The 14541-nt window shown below is 47.0% G+C and overlaps 1 pseudogene; it reads left to right on the top strand.

The window, feature by feature from the left end:
* The first annotated feature begins 1468 nt into the window (after positions 1-1468).
* LOC116981369 overlaps positions 1469-14541 on the top strand; it is a 63122-nt pseudogene continuing 50049 nt past the window's right edge.

Below are 14541 nucleotides of genomic sequence, written 5' to 3' on the forward strand. Positions count from 1 at the left end.
TCCCCACTTTAAAAAGACCCCAAAACGTGCCCTTTGCAGCTGTTATGAATTGATGTTCAAGTTATAGGATCAAAATTAGGCCATTCAGCCCATCAATGTTACGCCACCATTTGATCATGGCTGATCTATCTTTCCCTCTCAATCCCATTGTCCTGCCTTCTCCCCATAACCCCTGACACCTGTACTAATCAAGAATCTATCTCTCTCTGCCTTAAAAATATCTATTGACTTGGCCTCCACAGCCGCCTGTGGCAATGAATTTAGATTCACCACCCTCTGGCTAAAGAAATTCCTCCTCATCTCCTTTCTAAAGGGCTGTCGTTTTATTCTGAGTCTGTGCCCTCTGGTCCCTGACATCATTGTCATTATTATTGGTATTATTAATCCTAATCTTAACTCTTGAGACGTGGTTATAATTTGCACGTGTAAGGATTAAAATGGAAGTGAATGTTTGCCTTCACTTGTCTGTAAATCTAACATAGGTTGACAAAAATGCTGGAGAAACTCAGCGGGTGAGGCAGCATTTATGGAGCGAAGGAAATAGGCAACGTTTCGGGTTGAAACCCTTCTTCAGACTGATGTGAGGGGGCGGGAAGAAGAAAGGAAGAGGTGGAGCCAGTGGGCTGAGAGAGAGCTGAGAAGGGGAGGAGAAAGTAAGGACTACCTGAAATTAGAGAAATCAATGCTCATACCAAAGATCTCCGCTATAAGAGCTTTGGCTCATACCGCTGGGGTGCAAACTGCCCAAGCGAAATATGAGGTGCTGCTCCTCCAATTTACAGTGGTCCTTGGAGGCATTGTTGCTCCATACAATTGGCCCGTCAGGACTGGAGATTTACGACAGTTTCGTGTTCGCCAACGACCAGGAGAGCCATGAACTGGCCGAGATCATTCACGCGTTCGAGAGCTACGCCATTGGCGAGAAGAATGAGACTTATGAGCGATACCTCTTCAGCAAGAGACAGCAAGAAGCAGGTGAGAACTTTGAATCGTTCCTCGCTAGCCTGAGAACACCAGCGATGTCCTGTAATTCCTGCCAGTGTATGATGGACAGCTTGCTCCGTGAGAAGACCGTGCTTGGCAAAAGCGAGTCGCAGACGGGGAACGTTTGCTGCAAGCTCGCTCTCAGCGGACGTATCGACATCTGCAAGAGTCTGGAAGAGTGCCGAGACTGCCGAATCACATCTGCAAGCTTTCACCGACTGCTGCTGCTGTCCACAGAATCAGACAGCCGTGCGGCAAGAGAGGCGCGGCTGTGCACCATCCACACAAGCAAAGCGGTTACATGTGTGTTGGCCAAGTTTACGAAAGTTAGATAATGAAATGGAAAGGAATTTTTACTTGAAAAAAAAAAGCGAGCATATTCTACATCTGTACATTTTTCTCTTTTGGAAAAAGGGGGAATGTTATGGTATAGCATATGCATGTAATGTATGCTACGAGAGATTGCACGAGTTAACAAACTTTCAGGGAGTGAACTATGTGGACTCAGCCCACCCAGTGGACTATTAAAACACCGCACACTGTCTCTGGTCCAGCCAGTTCTTGGAAGGAAGACGGAATCCTGAACAGCAGCATGAGGTAAGGGACATCTTCACTCTGCACAGAGATATCGGAGATCAGGACCTTCTCAGGCACTGACGCCGACATTAGGTGGATGAGTAGAAAAGCTTAGTTTTCAGTCTTTAAAGCGCTTTCTCACGGGGCGACTTGACGCAAGATGTAACCAGAGTGAAGTGGTCGTGGTCTAGCACGATATCACACGATATAACGGGGGGTAGATAAAGAGTTCCCACGGTACTCGGCATTTCTGTTATTTGTGCGAGTGTCTTGTCCGTCTCCCGAGCTTCCCCGTTAAATCTTGAATGAACATTGTGAAGTGTTGTAAAAACATCACGTGGCACAAATTATGTCACTTTTTTTTCCACACACTATAAATATCCTCCCTAGGTTGAATTGGCTCATTTGGAGACATGCCTGTACTAATGCCGTGACTTTACTGCAGGAAGATGCCACATTACTTAGGAGAGAGGGGGAGAGAGACAGAGAGAGAGGCACAGAGGCAGTGTGATGTACTTCGGGGTGACTGGCGGAAGAGAAAGGGCGCACATGACCTTGGTCTATCTGTGTGTGTGGGAGCGAAGAGAGACTAAGCAGTATACATCGGTCTTATTGTGTGTGGGGGTAGAAAGAGAGGGGTGGTGAGGGGGAGAAAGAGAGTGGTGGGGGAGGGGGAGAAAGAGAGGGGTGGGGGAGAGAGAGAGAAATGAGGGGAGACGTATATACACACACAAAGCAGAGTTTTACTGTGTATGTGGGAGACACAGATGGACTGAGCACAGTACCTCGGTCTTACTGTGTGTGGGAGAGGGGGAGAAAGAGACGTACACTCACAGAGGCAGAGTCTCTCAGCCTGTGTGAGAGGGAGGGAGGGAGAGAGAGAGAGGCACACACAAGGTGGATGTGAAATCTCACCTGCCTGTTTCAGTGACAGACACCCGCCGCCAGTAAATGAAGACACCCCCATCTGTCTCCCCCTCCTCTCCCTTGACTCCCCCACCTTTCCCTCCCAACTCCAGTCCCGTCCCGACCCCCTGGGAAACTGAAGGGAGTGACAATCAACTGCTGCCTGCCCGCTGAGTTAAAGGGTTCCCACGGTAGACTGACGGTTAGACACAAAATGCTGGAGTAACTCAGCGGACCAAGCAGCATCTCTGGAGAAAAGGAATAGATTCCATTTTTGGTCGGGACACTTCTTCGGGATGATTGTAGGGGGGAACTGGAAGCAAGAAAAGACCGGGACAAATCAGGGCCAACAACAGATGACCTCAGCAGGGTATTTTGAAGAGGGGTCCCGACCCGAAATGTCGCCTAACCCTTTCCTCCAGAAATGCTGCCTGACCCACTGAGTCACTCCAGCACTTTATGTCTATATTTGGTTCCCTGATAGGCCAATTGTTGGCTAGGGATAGTGTGATCCCAAGAAGGAACCATAGTGAACACAGACACAAAATGTTGGAGTAACTCAATGGGTCAGGCAACATATCTGGAGAAAATGAACAGGTGGCGTTTGTGTCTATCTTCGGTAAAAACCAGCATCCGCAGTTCCTTCCTGCACAATGGATCTCAGTGTCAAGTCTCTGGCAGGCCATTCGGCCCACAGCCCGCCCAGCGATGACTAACCCATGTCACAGGGGGATGGTGTGAAGGCGGAGTTAGACAGAGCTTGATTAATGTTACGGTTGGGGAATGGGCCATAATATGGCCAGGGAATCGCTGTTATTCGTGACGCCCCCTCCGCCCTTTCCCAGCTGTTCTCAATCGCACCCCTGGCCACACAAAAATGTATACTTTAAGAAGGAATACACGGAACATTTAAACTCAGATCGCTTCTAACAGAGTGAGCCATGTGAGCACTTTGATCATTCTCCCTGTATTTGCATTTGACAAAATAGTCGGGAAAAAACGTTTAAAAGTGTTCATACCTTTTGCTATGCCTAATTGGCCCTTACCTCTGCGAAAATAGTCTGATATTCGTAGGTGAAATGTCACCAACAATAATTGATTCTATTATTAATTGACTAATAATTGACTCTATTAGCGGAAAGATGCAATTCTGATCTAATATTATCAGTGCCTCTGTCTTTGGAAGCAACACCAGCAATTTATTAAATCTGACTACATGCGGCACAGTGGTAGAGTTGCTGCCTCACAGCCCCAGATACCGGGGTTCGATCCTGACCATGGGTGCACCGGTTTCCTCTCACACTCCAGAGCTAACAGGTTTGTAAATTAATCGGCTTCGGTAACATTGTAAAATTGTCCCTGGAGTGTATAAGAATAGGTGGTCGGCGCGGACTCGGTGGGCCGAAGGGCCTGTTTCCGCGCTATATCTCTAAAATCTGAAGTTAGGTAATGTCTAAATGACCTGCAGATGCTGGTTAATATGCACAAAAGGACACAAAATGTTGGTGTAACTCAGCAGGTAAGTCAGATCTGGGAAGAAAAACATAAAAAGCTGGAGTAAGTCAGCAGGTCAGGCAGCATCTCTGGAGAAAAAGAATAGGTGGCGATTCGAATCGGAACCCTTCTTCAGACATCCTAATCGGAATTGAGTCTGAAGATGTCTCGTCCCGAAACATCACCTATTTTTCTCCAGAGATGCTGCTTGACTCGCTGAGTTACTCCAGCTTTTTGTGTCTGTCTTCGGTTTAAACCAGCATGTGCAGTTCACTCCTTTACACGGGTCTCTGGAGAACATTGATTGGTCGCGTTCCGGACACTGCTTCGGAAAGGCATCGATCGCTAGTCGGCGAGGACTCCGAGCTGTATCTCTCAAAGAAGTACATGTGAAAAATTTCTCAAGGACCATAAAAATGCGGGACCTTTCAGTAAAGTCCCTTTTAAAGATTATAGTTATTTTCTTAACATAACTCATGAATAAGTTGATGTCCATATGCGGATGCAAATCTTTATTTTTTAAATTCAATGCCACAGAAGACAATTTTTACTCACCTTCTGTCCCCTCTGTCCAGCTTCCGGGTTCACCGTTCGCAGGAATTCCCACGGTAAACACAAGAGTTATTACGGATATCGCACTGGCCACTACGTGCATATAATGTTGCAATGTTCAACCACAAGTGTACAAGTCACTCTTGGAGAAATTCAAGCTTGAATTTTCTCCCGAGTCACCAAGTTACATGAGTACCTGCCGTTAGCGCCACGGTGGTCCACGGTGGTCCACGAATGCCGTACGGTTATCGCACGAGGTTCCCATGATGTTCAACTCTGGTTAACTCTTGCATCAAGTCGCCCCGTGAGAATGGCCTATAAAAGTTTTCCGTCTTTAGAGATACAGCGCGGAAACAGCAACTGCGGCTCACCGAGTCCGCCCCGACCAGCGATCCCCGCACATTAACACTATCCTGCACACATTGGGGACAATTTACATTGATACCAAGCCAATTAACCTACAAACCTGTACGTCTTTGGGGTGTGGGAGGAAACCGAAGATCTTGGAGGAAACTCACGCAGGTCACGGGGAGAACCTATAGACAAGCACCCGTACTCAGGATCGAACCAGGGTCTCTGATGCTTCAAGGCAATAGCTCTACCGCCGCACCACCCCGCCGCCCGTTAGGCATTGAGCGTGAGACTCACGCATATCACTAAATTCTCACGCTCTCACGCCGATCACAGAACTTCTCACGCTCAAAAATATATATTATAAAAAAAAGATTCAATAAAGAAAGTCACGATCATTTCAATTCGCCCAAGGTTTCCAGATCTCCTCCACACTCACCAATGAGAATAGTTTTCTGTCGGCGGGTTTCCCGTAAAGAACGAGCAATTTGATTGTCTTAAGCCCATCGCACGCTATTTAAATGGCAATGTAACTGCAGTCTAATTATTCCATTTAACATTCATGGAACCAAAATCTGCAGGCGCTGGAAATTCAAAATAAAGCAGAAATTGTTTTAGAGGTGAGTAAAAACCACGAGGGGAAAATATAAGGTGGGAAATGTGATTCAAGAACTAGAGGGCATCAGTTTAAAGCAGGGGTGTCAAACTACCGGCCCGTGAAGGGGTTTAGACACTAAACTAAACTACACATTCCCGTGCAGGTGGTGTGATAAGTGAGACACGGCGGTGGTCCCAGCACCGACCCCTGAGGCACCGCTCACACCCTCACCTCCGGCGGCTCTGTGTCCGTCGGCCGCTCTGTCCACACCCCATGGAGTTTTAACCCCTGCCCGGAGCCAGGAGCGGACCGGGTTTGTTGGGGTGTCGGTGCCACCTCCGGAGATGAATCTCGGGCTAAGGCACCGCTGCGGTGCCCGACCCCCGTGTCACTGACCCTCACCTCCCCCGGACCCCAGCTGGACACAGAGCACCTGGGCCGGCCCACATTCCCAGGGGGTGGGGGGAAGAGACGGGGGGGGAGGGGAATTCCTTTGCTCCAGAGATGCTGCCTGACCCGCTGAGTTACTCCAGCATTTTGTGTACCTGCCATTCAGATGATAATCTGCCTCTTGTTCTTGCCACTAAAGTGGATAACCTCACATTTATCCACATTATACTGCATCTACCAAGCATCTTCCTACTCACCCAACCTATCCACGTCACCCTGCATCCTCATAACATCCTCTTCACAGTTCACGCTGCCGTCCAGCTTTGTGTCATCTGCAAATTTGCTAATGTTACTTTTAATTCCTTCATCTAAATCATTAATATATATTGTGAATAGCTGCGGTCCCAGCACCTTGAGGCACCGCACTAGTCATTATCTGCCATTCTGAAAGGGAACTGTTAATTCCTACTCTTTGTTTCCTGCCTGCAACCAATTTCTATCCATGTCAATACCTTATCCCCAACACCATGTGCTCTGATTTTGCCCACTGTGTGGGACCTTACCAAAGGCTTTCTGAAAGTCCAGGTACACTACATCCATTGGCTCTCCCTTATCCATGTTAATGTCTACCTGAACTTAGTTGTGAGGGATAACATTCATTTCTTTGCTTTCATTTTTGAATGACAAATAATTTCAATTCAATTCAAAATGTACAGGTCTATTACCAAGAAGATCTTGGAACATTTCACATTGTTTGTCAATGCTCTGCATAGTCTATTCTTCTGCCTCACTTTCCCAAAGTTTACTTAAATTTAGAGCCTTGTTTTCTGACTCATCCTTCTCCCTCTTAACTAGTTTATCAAATACCATTCAACGGTGACTGCTAGCCAAGCGTTACTGCACCATTAACTAATTGACAAACTCAGACTAATTATTCATTATTTTTGTTAGCTGAAGGACATATCGTTCCAGAAAAATTGAACACATTATTCAATGCACAACCAATGATTTATACAAATTTTCTATTGTCTTCTTAAGCATTATTTCCCATTTGAAAATGTAGCATATCATTTGCTTTTGAAGGTTTGTATACCTGAACCCTGACATTTTATGCATCTCGTTTCTCCAAAATACCTCCAAAAATACAGAATCGAGTTTTCGAGAGCGGGGAGAGTGGGCGGAGAGGGGAGAGCGGGGGGAGGGGAGAACAGCAGAGAGGCACAGAGGCAGAGAGGCAAATAATATAACATGGAAAAATAAAATAACATGACTTTACCTGAGCCCGTGCTCGCGGTCCGGTAGCCCTGACAGTGAGTTTAAGAAATTCTCCCTTGAATTTTATTCAAAGGAACACGGTGTTTAAACACAATTACATTTACTGAGGAATGTGGATCAATGTATCAATGAATGAAATCTTGTATAACCACTGTTAACTGCTGGCTGTTAACAAGTGCTAACAGTGGCAGTTAACAAATCGTTTTCGTCTTAGTTGAATGAAGTGAGAAATGGCTCGAATCTTTCTGCAGAGCTCAGTAAACCTGAGTAGGAAGTTGAAAACTAGGGGAACGCCGTACCCCTGCGTACCCCCCCATTTCCATCATTGGTCACTGGAGTGCAGGATAGAACTGGTGTATGGTAGATTGCTGTTCAGTGTGGACATGCTGGGCCGAAGGGCCTGTTTCCATATATATGTTTTACATACAGAACTTAATTTCATTGATTTTGTTTTGTTTCTATAGTCAAAGAGTAAAGTTGATTAATTTATTTGTGCAGAACAGTGATGGAAGTCAGACAATTCTTGCCTTGTTTCTATAGGTTTTTTCTCTATATCTTTGCATAACAGCATGAATTATAATCTGATTTCCATACATGAATATACTAAGGTCATTCATGTGCTGCACCTGTTGATCAGAGCCTGGTTCGACTGTGGAATGTAATTAGGAAAGTAATTTAGCTTAACCTTATTCATACCTAATCCAATTTAAAGCGTAAATGTTGCATTCAAATGTAAGTTAAAACACTCGCTACAGTATTCACAAATTGCCTGATAACAGCTTGGAAGGAACTGTCCCTGAATCTGGAGGTGTGCGTTTTCACACTTCTGTGCCTCTTGCCCGTTGGGTGAAGGTAGGAGAGGGAGTGACCACGGTGTGACACGTCCTTGATTATGCCTGACCCACAAAGCTACTCCAGTTTTTTGTGTGTTGTCCCATTGATCACCTTGTGCTCTCTTGCAGCGACACACTGAGGGAGTCCTTGTTGGTGAAGCTCGGCCAGCTTCAGTGCCACTTCACGTGGGGCCCAAAGATGTACGATAGTGACCTGGACGACGTGAAGCAGAGGTTGCAGGATTCGATTATCATCGGCGGGAATCACCAAGGCGTGCCGCACAACCAGCTGGCTTACATCAACTACCTGCAGGGCAACTGCGAAGAAGCTCTCCGTAACTAAGAGGACGCGGTGAGACGTCTGAGGAAGATCCACGGGGATGGATTTGAGAGGAGGAGCATCGTCACCCATGGCAACCGGGCCTGGTTGCATTACCACATGGGACAACTCAGCGAGGCCCAGTCTTACCTCGACAAGCTGGAGGTGATGTGTGGCCCCCTCACACAGGGCCCGCACGTCAAGGCAATGGTGCCCGAGGTGTTGGGGGAGAAGGGGTGGACTTTGCTGAGCTCCCGCTCTCAGTGCTACGAGGAGGCGAAGGAATGTTTCGCCAAGACTCTGGAGGAAGATCCCGACAACACGGAGTGGAACATGGGCTACGCCACCGCTCTGTACCGTCTGGAATCGATTTCCGCGATCCCGGAAAACCCTGAAGTGAGTCAGTCGGTGAGACAGCTGAGACGGGTGCTGGAGCTCGATCCGGGTGAATCTGTGGCCAGGGTGATGCTGGCCCTCAGGCTCCAAGAGTTCCAGCAAAAGGCAGAAGCGAATGAATTGGTTGAAGAAGCGTTGCGGACAAGCCCAGATTCTCCATTTGTGCTCTGCTATGCAGCAATGTTTTACAGGATACAGCTTGATGTTGATAAAGCGATAGGGCTGTTGAAGAAAGCCTTAGAATTCACTCCGCACTCTTCCTTCTTGCACCATCAAATGGGTATGTGTTACAGGGAAAAACTAATGGCTCTGCGTAAAAATCAAGGCAGTCGAGACCCAGGCATGGAGGCTGAGTTGATCGGCCATTGCAAGCACCATTTTGGAACGGCATTTCAACTGAAGCCATCGTTTATTTTTGCACAGCTGGATTTTGGCGGGATCTGCTTAATGAATGGTGAATCAGACAGGGCAGTAAAGATATACAACGACCTCCGGAGTTTAGAGGATGTCACTCCAGATAATAAGCAGGCAATAGAGTTACAGCTTGGATTATATGAACTGTATCACACCAAATCTGAATCAAACGCCATCCACCATTTTATGGAAGGCCTTAAAATCCAGCGCGGAACGAAATATTGTAAAACTTGTTGCATTAAGTTGGAGAAGATTGCAAGAAGGCAAATTAACAGGAACCCGTACAACAGCAGAGCCTGGGATATCCTGGGGTTTCTTCACCGAGAAGCCGGGGAGAATTCTGAAGCTGTTGAATGCTATGAAAAGGCCTTGCGGTGGGATCGTGGCAACGAAGAATATCTCAGCGCTCTTCGTGAATTGCGCCCTTCTACTTAGGCTGGAGATACCAGGACCAGGAGGTAAGGGCGAGAAAGGTCCTTCCTCAACCATTCCTCACTAGAACATAGAACGTAACACAGTACAGCGCAGGAACAGGCCCTTCGGCCCACGGTGTCTGTGCAGAACACGATGCCAAGACCAAATCCTATCTGTCTCCATTCCCTGCATATCCATCGGCCAATTCAAAAGTCTGTCAAATGCCACAATCGTGCCTCAACCACCACTCACGGCAGCAAGTTCCGGACGCACACAGCCCTCTGTGTAAAAAAAACATGCCCCGCACATTCCTGTAGCCAATACCCTCTAGTCCAGGAACCTCCTCTGCACCCTTTCCAAAGCCTCCACATCCTTACAGCAATGGGGCGCCCTGAACTACATGTGATACTCCAAATGATCTCCAAATTACCAAAGTCCAATAAAGCTGCATCGTGACTCTATGACATACTCAATACATGGACCTATAAAGGCAAGCATAGTATACGGTGACGGACACAAAAAACTGGAGTAATTCAGTGGGTCAGGCAGCATCTCTAGAGAAAAGGAATAGGTGACATTTCAGGCCCAAGACCCTTCTTCAGACCCCAAACGTCACCTATTCCTTTTCTCCAGAGATGCTGCCTGACCCGCTGAGTCACCCCAGACTTTTGTGTCTATCCTCAGTGTAAACCAGCATCTGCACTTTCCTTCCTCATCTTACCGTACACCTTCTTCACCACTCGATCTACTTGTGCGGCCACTTTCAGGGCGTTGTGGAGTTGGATGCCATGATTATTACAGAGTCTGACCAAGCTTGTGTGCGGTGCCTTAATGGAGATACTTGAATTGACATTTTGTTGATGATCTTCTGCAGGTTTGGTGCCCGTTTCTCTAACTGATCTACAGTGATCCCATCTCTCAACAAACCTTCACATTCAACCAGAGGTGGATCAGAGCTGCGTTGTGGAGGACGTGACGCCATTTCACGTGCGTCCGATGCGATGGTCAGAATAGAGGCACCAGCAGTGATTTCCCAGCCCGTTACCCAATGGTCACAAATTCACCTGGACGTTAATTGTTTGTCCACTAAATTCTGGGGTAAAAGGATAAGGATTAAGTTTATTGTTGTCACGTGTACTAAGATACACTGAAAAGCTTTGTTTTGCTTCCTATCCAAACAGACCAGAGAATACTGTACATAAGTACAGACGTTAAACTCAGTACAATAGATAGAGCAAAGGGGAGATTAATTCAGTTTAGTTTATTGTCACGTGTACCGAGGTGCATTGAAAAGCTTTTGTTGCGTGGTAACCAGTCAGCGGAAAGACAATACATGATTACAATCGAGGCGTCCACAGTGTAAGAAATGTTGCTGCAGGACTAGAGATTGTAATATGTGATTGTAGATCTGCTTCTGTGGTTAGCACGCAAATAATCGCCTGGGTTCGACAACATCTTTCTACACAAAGTGTAAAATACAGAGTGCAAAACTATAAAAGATGGGGTGAGAACTAATTGTTGTGTAAGAAGCACCATAGATGAGGTGCCATTTGATTTAGTTTGCAGGATACACTCCTGCATTTAAGAGTTCCAACATATGCAATATGTTATTTTAATTTTCGTTTAATGCTTTATGACCATTTGGGCACCTTTTTCTGGTCAATATTTTTAGTTTAGTTTAGGGATACAGAGCAGAAACAGGTCCTTCGGCCGACCGAGTCCGAGCCGACCAGCAATCCCCGCACACTAACGGTATTTACACAATCTGGGGACTATTTACATTTATACTAAGCAAATTAACCTACAAACCTGTAAGTCTTTAGAGTGTGGGAAGAGACCAGTGCACCCGGAGAAAACCCACGCTGTCGCGGGGAGAACGTACTAATGCGCCTGTCCCACTTAGGAAACCTGAACGGAAACCTCTGGAGACTTTGCACCCCACCCAAGGTTTCCGTGCGGTTCCCGAAGGTTTTTGTCAGTCTCCCGATATGCTCCCACTACCTGCAACCTCCGGCAACCACCAGCAACCTGCGGGAACCGCACGGAAACATTAGGTGGGGCGCAAAGTCTCCAGAGGTTTCCGTTCAGGTTTCCTAAGTGGGACAGGGGCATAACTCCTTCCAGACAGCACCAGTGATCAGGATCGAACCCGCGTCTCTGGCACTGTAAGTCAGTAACTCTACCGCTGCGCCACCATTTCTGATCAATATTGTACAACATGCTGTAATATCAGAGCTAAAGCATTAAAATAATAAATAAAGCAGTAATAAAATGCAACAACTTTGGTGCATCATTCCGCGTCAATGCTGGAGGCTAAGTCGTATTCTTGGTCCACTCTACGGTGAACAGTGTCAGCTCAAAAACTTTCAAGTCTAAAGTCTAAAACCTGCACTCCAGCCTTTAACGCTGATAATAATGTTTACCCTACTTCAGTGGTATTTTCACGTGTTGCAGTGAAATTAGATTTTTGCATACATGAGGTGCAGTGAGATTCTAATTTTGCATACAGCCCAGCAAAGTATTACTATATTTAAGTACAAAGTGTACAGAAATAGTCCACTGAGACCATACACCAGAGTTCGCCAGGTTTTGGGTCCATTTTCAAAGTCCTAGTAGCTTTCTGTGCAGTGGAGAGTGGGAGAGAGACACAGGGAGATTGGTGGGAGTCTGTGAGGCACAGGAGAGGGGGAAGGTGGGAAGAAAGTGGTGGAGGTGGGGGAGGATTCATAGAGTTACCTAAAGTTGGACAAGTCATTGTTCGTACCATTACTTTTGTAAGTTACCCAAGTGGAATATGAGGTGTTCTTCCTCCAGTTTGCTTGTGCTCTCACTGTGGCAATGGGGGAGGCCCAGGGCAGAAAGGTCAGTGTGGGAATGGGGAGGGGAGTTAAATCAATTAGTAACCAGAGATCCAGTAGGCCTTGGCAGACCAAGCGTACGTTTAGTTTAGTTCAGTTTAGAGATACAGCACCGAAACAGGCCCTTCGGCCCACCGAGTCCACGCGGACAAGCGGTCCCAGCGCACTAACACTATCCTGCACACATATTAGGGACAATTTACATTTTTACTGAAGCCAATTAACTTACAACCTGTACGTCTTTGGAGTGTGGGAGGAAACTGGAGCAACCGGAGAAAACCCACACAGGTCACGGGGAGAACGTACAAACTCCGTACAGAGAGCACCCGTGGTCAGGATCGAACCCGGATCTCTGGCGCTGTGAGGCAGCAACTCTACCGCTGCGCCACCGTGCCGCTTCAGCAAAAAACATAGATCAGACTTGATGGAATGGCGGAGACTTGATGGACCGAATGGCCTAATTCTGCTCCTAGAACTTATGTAGATGGTCACCGAGTCTACGCTTGGTCTCGCCGATGCACAGGAGCCCACATTGGGAACTCCAGATGCAATAGGTTTCCCACACGACAGACATACAGGTTTGTAGGTTAATTGGCTTTGGTAAAATTGTAAATTGTCCCTAGTGTGTGTTGGATAGTGCTGGTGTACGGGGATGCTGGTCGTCACGGACTCGGTGGGCCGAAGAGCCTGTTTCTGCACTGTATCTCCAAAGTCATGGGCAACAGCGGTCCAGTGAGCAGCTTGAGGAAGGAGAGGCTAGAGAAGAGTATTTAGGTTAAAAAAGGAGGCATGAAATTTCCTTGGAAGGAAAAATTAGTTAGAAGCCAATGATGTTCCATGAGATTACTAGGAGCATGAGGGTGACCAGGGGAGTCATCTCTGGTTGGAAGCGGGGGGTGAGGATGGGGCCTTAGGTCTAGAGACACAGCCTGGAAACAGGCCCTTCGGCCCATCGATACCATGGAGACCACCGATCGTTCGATGTCATCCCACTTTCACATTATCTACACATTTGGGGAATTTACAGAAGCCAATTAACCTACAAACCTGCTCGTTGTTGGAATGTGGGATGAACCCGGAGGAAAGCCATGCGGTCACAGGGAGAACATGCAAACTCCACACGGACAGCCCCCAGAGTCAGGGTCGAACCCAGGCCTCTGCTGCTGTAAGGCAGCAGCTCCACCCGCTGTGCCACCGTGCCGCCCGAGAGAGGAATCTGCACCCTAAGTATTTCCCTTTTCCACCTCCTCATCTCCTCCCACCTTCGAAACGCTCCTTCGTTTAGCAGTATTGCTAAATTGAGGGAGTGCAGCGTAGGTTCACCAGGTTAATTCCCAAGATGGCGGGACGGACATCTGATGAAAGAACAGGTCGACTGGGCTTAAATTCACTGGAATTTAGGATGAGAGGGTATCTTATAGAAACATATAAGATTCTTAAGAGATTGGACAGGCTAGATGGAGGAAAAATGTTTGATGATGTTTAGGGAGTCTAGAACCAGAGGTCACAGTTTAAGAATAATAGACCTTCAGCCCAGAGACATTAGGTTAGATGAACTAGGTACCAATGTCTGACTATGGGAGTGTGTAGGGGGTCACCTGAAATGAACGGAATTGGGAGTCTGCCGGGCACCACCCGCTGCGTGAAGACCTGGGGGACCCCCCAAGGGGCCAAAAAATAGGTGTTAAATAGATGTGAGGTACCACTGAAATCCACTACCATGGTGTGCTTACTGCCACGCCTATACTAACAACACAAACAGCAGAAATTTATCCCTCTGCAAAAGGCCCGCCAGACCCCCCACAAAGGGCTTTAAAAAATGGACTAGCAGATAGTCGAGCAAGGTACCACTCACAAATAATGCCAAATGAACAAGTTGAGTTCATAGAGTACAAAATGGGTTACGCCAGACAAATAGTCTGCTGCACTACAAGTACCAGACACCCCAAAAATAGACACCCTAGACCCTGCTGTCCAACTAGGCTAGCCTAGATGTTATGGGTACCAGTTAAAACCAAGTTTAAATGATCTATCACACCTTGGGGGATATAAAATGACATATGACAGAACCATTATCCGTTGCCTTGGGTTTACCAGACACCTTAAATGGACCCTTGGGCCCATCTACTAGCCTAGATATTAAAGGTACCGGCTAAAATCTGGTTTAGAAGATCAATCACA

The sequence above is a fragment of the Amblyraja radiata genome, chromosome 15 (genome assembly GCF_010909765.2).
Source record: "Amblyraja radiata isolate CabotCenter1 chromosome 15, sAmbRad1.1.pri, whole genome shotgun sequence".
NCBI classification, from domain to species: Eukaryota; Metazoa; Chordata; class Chondrichthyes; order Rajiformes; family Rajidae; genus Amblyraja; species Amblyraja radiata.